General features: G+C 46.2%; 1 pseudogene; it reads left to right on the top strand.

The window, feature by feature from the left end:
• Positions 1 to 856: 856 nt before the first annotated feature.
• LOC117282868 overlaps positions 857 to 7,169 on the top strand; it is an 18,482-nt pseudogene continuing 12,169 nt past the window's right edge.

Genomic DNA, 7,169 nt, shown 5'->3' with positions numbered 1-7,169 from the left:
TATATATATAAAGTGCATATTCTGCTGTACCTAGCCTGGACTGACGGATGCTGTGTATATACGTACATTTAAATAAGAAATAAATGTATTATAAATAAGTGTATATACAGACAGTGGACTTAGTACTACAGACTGACTGACAAATTACAGAGCCGACCTCTCGTCAGAGAAGGCGCTACACATGGACAAGACAGTAACTTTCACTCAAAAGAAATATCTGGTCATGAGCCCCAGCTGGGGCTCGACACCAAGACAGACAGACTGACTGACCGTCAGTTGCAACGTGTCTCAGACTCAGACTCAGCCGAGTATTCCATTCATTCGATTGAACGTGGGATGTTCCCACAATTTCTTCTCGAAAGATTCGGGTGGTGTACATTCTTACTGCTACATACATCGTGTGAGATTGTCTGTTTGAGTAGGAGTGAGATTGGTTTCTTGAGACGTTTACGGAAGGAGATTTGAGCGGTCCCAGGTGACCATAATCTTGAGTGTGTTCGTCTAGAGCCACCTAGTTACTATTCTGCCACCAGTGCATAGTGCGTGGCTAGTGCATCGGTGGCGGTACCGTCCCATCTCCAACGGAGATAATGACGGAGCCGACATCCTGCGAAACGCGGTGGAGTGCAATCGTGGCTTCGTTTGACAGGAAACACATGAACTTAAGAAACAGTAATCCAGACTGCCAGGAAGATATCGACTTACTGGTGTAAGGATTACAAATGATTGGACAGCTTATCCATACATCGCTCTCAATAAACGGAAACATCACAGTATGTAAGAAACTTATATCAAATTCCAAGGCCGAGAGGACAGTGCTGTGTAAGAATCTCGAGGGCAATCGCTCTTTACAGCCATGCTACGCCTCTATGCTGCCATCCACAGGGAGATGCGAGAGTCTCTCCTGCTGGAGGGAAAAGAAGATTCAGCCAAGGATTTTCGCGAGCAAAGGAGACCAAAGCGAAACTCCTCAGGTGAACAAACTAAAAAATCGAAGCCATCACCTAGCTCCCGGGATCCTAGAATAAAATCAAAGAATGAAGTTGAAACAAAGAACTTCTTTGCGCCCATAAGGACGTCAGGTATGGACGTGGAAGTGTCAACCAACAAGCCGGGAGAGCAGCATTCAACGGACAAGCCAGGTAGGCAACTTCCAATTGTATTACCTCCACGACACACCAGATGCAGTTGCAGAGGAAAGTCAAAGATATGGTCACGGGCAATTTTGAGTTCCGCAACACCAGGAGCGGGACCAGAATTGTCACGAAGGAAATGGCGGACTTCTGTGCCATCAGAACTTTCCTAGAACTAACAACCTATCATACTTTACATTCTTTCCTAAGGCCGAGAAACCCATCAAAGCTGTTATCCGTCACCTTCCAAACAACTCTCCAGCGGAAGATATCTCTGACGTACTGGTGAGTCTGCTGTTTGACGTCATTAGTGTCAAACAAATGACCAGTCGTCGGACTCCTCCAGAAGGAACAGATAACATTTATCTTCTCTTGTTAGTTATCACACTTCCTAGGACGGAGAAGTCCCAAGAAGTGTTCCGTCTGACCAACCTCTGCCACATTGCCATAAAGGTAGAGGCGTACAGAGCTCAGACCGTGTTCACACAATGCTACAACTGCCAGCAGTTCGGCCACTTTTGGGCTAAATGCAAACAGCCCCCACGTTGTTCGTGGTGCGGTGGTGGCCACTTACACAAGGAGTGCCCAGAGAAAGAGATCTCTGCCTCCACCCCAGTATGCTGCAACTGCCGGTTGGCGGAGGGAGGAAAGCCACATCCCGCCAATTATCGGGGTTGCAAACATGCCAAAGAGGAGCAACAGAGAAGGAAGGCTCAGAGAACGTCCAAATCTACAGGGAGGTTGTTGTCTTCAGCCACCGTAATTCTAGGTGTCTCTTTCGCGGCGGCACTCCGAGGCAGTGCAGCAGAGCAACATCAACGCCCTCAGGAAAGCCATGTTCCGGTGGCTACAGCCACAACAAAAAAGCATATTGTACCGGCCCCTGCATTTCAGAATGAAAGGTCCGTTAGTTCAGGCTACTAATGTAAACGGTGAGTCTCTCGACAATATGTTGAGAGTAGTGAGTGTAGTACAGCAGATTATGACAGAGGTCAGTGGTGCAGTGTCCGAGGAGGACAAAATAATGGCCATTACCAAAATTATTCTGAGTCTTATGAAACAGAATAGCCACTAGAGTTCATAGGCGAACGGCATTATGAGGCAGCGCTATGAGCTCAGTAAACAGCTGCAAGACCTACACGTAGATGTGGCACTGTTTTCAAAGACACATCTGAAACATCATGAGAGGTACTTTATTCCAAATTACCACTTTTATAGAATCGACCGCCACTGGGGCAGAAAGGGCGGAACTGCCGTTGGAGTAAGAAAGGGCATTCCCAATGACCATGTAGACCCACCACCCCTTGTTTCGGTAGAAGCAACAGGGGTCTGCATACCAATTGGAAATAGCGAAGTGCTGCTTGCAGCTGTTTACAAATCTCCAGGCAAAGCCTGGAATGATGCTAATATCATTAAGCTCTTAAGCTTCAGACGTAAGTATATTTTGGCATGTGACTTTAATGCTAAGAACCCATTTTGGAACAGCAGAGTTTCAAACCCCTCAGGCTTGAAAGTCGTTGATTTATTTGATAGGAGTGATTTCGAAATTTCAGCACCACACTGCCCCACTCATTATTCCCCTGCGGGAAATGGTGACTTGCTAGACATTGTGGTTCACAAAAATATCAGAATGTCAGAGGTCATCGTCTCTGATATTTTGGACTCAGATAACCTACCAATAGTATTCCACATACTGGATCACGTTAAAATTTGGAATCTTTCGGAACCCATTGAAGAATTTACAGATTGGGAACGGTTTCAAAGCCTCGCCTCTGACTTAATATCACCTAAACTAGAAATTAGTTCGGGGGTAGAAGCCGATAAAGCGGCACGTGACTTTGCAGCCTCTATTTCTTCGACATATAGACTGTCGACAAATAAAATTACACTTTCGAACATAAACAGCGATCTTCCTGGTCTAGATCATTTGAAATCTTTTAACAGAGGCTACGAACACTGTGGCAAGTAACCAGGGATCCAGCGTATCAAACGGCAGTCAATTGGGTCACCAAATCAATCAGGCGAATGACCCGAAAAAGGCACTTGAACGGTGGGAAACAAAAATAAGTAACGCTGAAGTCAAACCTCAGAGTATATGGCCCATTGCGAAATCTCTCTTTAAGAGAGATGGACCAAGGACACCAACTGCCATTCATGGTTCTTCTCGCCATAAATTTCATCCTTCTGGAAAAATCAACGAAATTTCCGACTGTTGGGAAATTCAGTTCACGCCATATTACCTGTGCGACGAAAACCATGAAGAGCGGGTGGAGGCTAGAGTTCAAGCTCTGCTGGAAGCAGTGGATGAAAACCCCCCTCAATGATAAGACCATGTGATGTTCAGAAATTAATAAAATCCCTGAAATTAAAAAAGGCATGTGGAATTGACGGCATCCCAAATGAATGCCCCAGGCACCTTCCAAGGCGACCATTGGTTCACCTAACTCATTTATTTAATCATTGTTTTCGACTTTCTAATTTTCCAAATATTTGGAAGGAAGCAAAAATAATATCTTTACCTAAACCGGGTAAAGACCCGAAATTTCCTCAAAATTTACGTCCGAACAGCCTCCTGTCCACGACAGGAAAACTATTCGAAGAAGTAATTTTGAAATTCCTCCGTAATCATATTGAAGAAAGAGGCCTGCTAAACACAAGTCAGTTTGGTTTTCGTGCACGTCACAGCACGACATTGCAATGTATTAGGCTGGCTGACCACGTTACCCTTAATATCAACAATAAAATGTCTACGGCTGCAGTGTTCTTGGATATCGAAAAACCTTTGATACCACGTGGCACTCAGGCTTGCTGTTTAAATTATCAAAATTGGAATTCCCGAACTCTTTGACCAAGCTTATTGGGTCCTTTCTATCTAAACGTAAATTCAGGGTCTCTGTTGAAGGCGAAATGTCAACGCCAAGGGAAATGCAAGCACGGGTGCCACAAAGTTCAGTCCTTTCCCCCACTCTTTACAACATGTATATTAACGATGCCCCCAAACTCATTGTATATGCCACAGATCGCAAAGAGGGTTTTATTGTTAGAAAACTCCAGCGCGGTCTCAGCTCAATGGAGACCTGGTTTGAGCGCTGGAATGTAAAAATTAATAATGATAAAACTCGGGGGGCCTACTTCTCTCGTGGTCGTCGACCGCCTGAGTCTTGTCTTACTCTAAATGGAAGAAATATTCCATTTGTAAATAGTGCAAAATATCTAGGTGTAATCTTCGATAAGAGAGTGACTTGGAGATTACACATAGAAATGATCGAAGCCAAGGCCTTCAGAACATTCATTAGAGTGCATTCCCTATTCAAAAGTGAGGGACTGAGCGCTAACTTTAAACGGGCCCTCCATAAAGCTCTTATTAGATCCGTAATGACTTATGCTGGTCCCACCTGGGAGTTTGCGGCAGATACTCATCTAGTGAAATTGCAGCGCCTGCAAAGCAAGGTTCTCCGCACGATTGGCAATTTTCCAAGGCGCACACCGGTCCGCGATTTGCACATTGCATTCAAAATCCCGTACGTATATGATTACATAACAAAATTATGCAGGCAACAAGGAGAAGTCATACAAAATCATGATAATGAGAATGTTCGCAACATCGGACAAGGCGAAGCGCGACACAGGAAGTATAAGAGGCTTAAACTTGGCGGTGGTCAGTCATACGACCGTTCAGGTGACTAGATTGTCTTGGTAGCTAATACTACTAGGAAATATATATATATATATATAAAGGGCATATTCTGCTGTACCTAGCCTAAACTGACGGAGGCCGTGTATATATTGTACATTTGAATAAGAAATATGTGTATTATAAATATGTGTAAATACATACAGTGGACTTAGTAGTACAGACTGACTAACAAGTGACAGACCCGACCTCTCGTCATAGAGGGCGCTACACATAGACAACTTTCATTAAAAAGAAATATCTGGTCATGATCCCCAGCTGGGGCTCGACACCAAGACAGGCAGACTGACTGACCGTCAGTTTGCAACGTGACTCTGACTCTGACTCTGACTGCCGAGTATTCAGCTCATCAGTTGACTTCATTCTACGATCAAGCAACACCAGCCAGCAGGCTTCGTCGCCAGCGCTCGGTCTTCGGAGGCATCGGCAGGCTGCGCCAGGCACGACTGCCTCGGTCCTCTGGCTCACTCACACCCGACTCACTGGGGCACCGCGCCTGGACTCGCCGATGGTCGTGTTACTGTCCGACCCACTGGGCATCTATCGTAGCCACTGCATCATTACTCCTAATACCGCGCTCAACGACTAGCCTTTCACCAGCAGTCGCAGCTGACCTGCCGCACGGCAACCAAGCAACCTCCAGCCACGGCCGCACTGCGGCCGGGCCACTCACCGCAACTAGCCTCTTTCCTTACCGGCGCGCGCCGCGCTATCTCTCCGATCAAGCATCTCAGCAACCACGGTCCTTTTCAGGACCAGCAAACTGTTCCGAAGAAGTGGGTTGTCATCGGAGTAATGACAAAGACTACACATTAAGAGCCCCACACCATCTTGGGAACTAAAGGTCGTGTTTCTCTGTAACTTTTGGCGACAGGCGGAAAAGCGTGAGATTTCGTAACCTTCTGATGCGCAGCGGGAGCAAACGGAAGCCAAAAATTTATTCTGTGAATTATCTGTGTGGTAACTTGTGGCTAGATGCTACAGTGTCGAAGGAAAAGCTGACATTTATAAAATATTGTCACGTGTACGGGCGACTCTGGAATTGGTTTGGATTGGATAGCCACTTTAACGCACAAGTCGTAAATATACTTAATTATAGTTTTAATGCTAATTTCCAGACTTCAACAAATCACTAGGAAACACATTAAATCATTTTAAGCCTACTATGTCTTCATAACAGTTGCCTGGTAACGGCTGCTAACAATGTCTACTTTACTGCTTCCGGACTCAAGTCCTCTCTACAATAGCAGCTCCTTTCCAGGTGAAGTATTCTTCAGTCAGTGTCAGTCAACCTGTCAGACTGGCGGTATACCGCACAGAGTTCGTCTGGGCGACAAGCTCCTTGAGACTCACGACCAGTAATTTTATTTTACAACTGAACACTTGCTCTTGTAGTCCTTATGTAACATCCTTTCTGACGAAAAGCTGAATCTGTCGTTTACAATTGCTGCTGGGTCTCGTCAGAGCAATCATTCTGACATCCGAATCCCGCGGGCCTATGACTACAATTTACTGTCTCATATTCGAGTCTCCGGAAACTTGGATGGCCAGGTCCCTATATTTATATCCCACAGGAATAGGGTTGCACAGCTATACCCTCCCCCCCTGAACAGAGTCTGAGTCGTGTGTTACGACCGACGGTCAGTCTTGGAAAAAAGCGCCCATCTGGGTCTTAAGAACAGGTTTTTGCTATTTTTACACAGTTGCGGGTTTGTTGATTTGGGGCGCCCTCTCTAAGGAGAAGACGTGTTTGTTGTTTAGATGCTGCCAGAGCAGTCATTTTCGGATCCGAGTTCCGTTGGACTCGTGACCGTATTTAATTCTCTCAGATTTGAGACTTCTAATTTCGTTACCGTGCGGTGGAGGGGGAGGGGAGCGCTGACTCACCCGCCGCGTCACTGCTGGTGTGTGGGGGGGGGCTCGGCTTGGCGCAACATGTCACACTGCTCCCTCCTTAAGGCTGTTCGTCCCGAATAGCCTAACGGTGCGTCCCCGTTCCTTTACTTCGGAGGCTGTTCTTGCAGCATCTTCTTCTGTTACATCCGCTCCCTTCTTAAGATCGACTCGTCTCCAGCGGTTTCCTCTCAGCTCGCCAGAAGATCCAGTTGTGTCCCATTCATCCATTACTTTCATTCTATGGCACATTCATTCTCTCTGGGGAGGCCGGTTCATCTACATTACCGGTTCCTCCTCTGCTTGAGGTCTTTTTCGTTTTGGAGGGGGTCGACCCCTCCATAATGTCCAGTCCTTGATCACGTTTGTCTTCGGAAGCTCCTCATGTCGACGTAACAGCCCTTGATGCGTTGTTCGTCCTTGCCGGCTTCGTCGTTCCTCCTGGTCTT

Source organism: Cryptotermes secundus, unplaced genomic scaffold (genome assembly GCF_002891405.2).
Source record: "Cryptotermes secundus unplaced genomic scaffold, Csec_1.0 scaffold942, whole genome shotgun sequence".
Classification (NCBI taxonomy): Eukaryota; Metazoa; Arthropoda; class Insecta; order Blattodea; family Kalotermitidae; genus Cryptotermes; species Cryptotermes secundus.
This window is presented reverse-complemented; position numbering and strand designations above follow the sequence as displayed.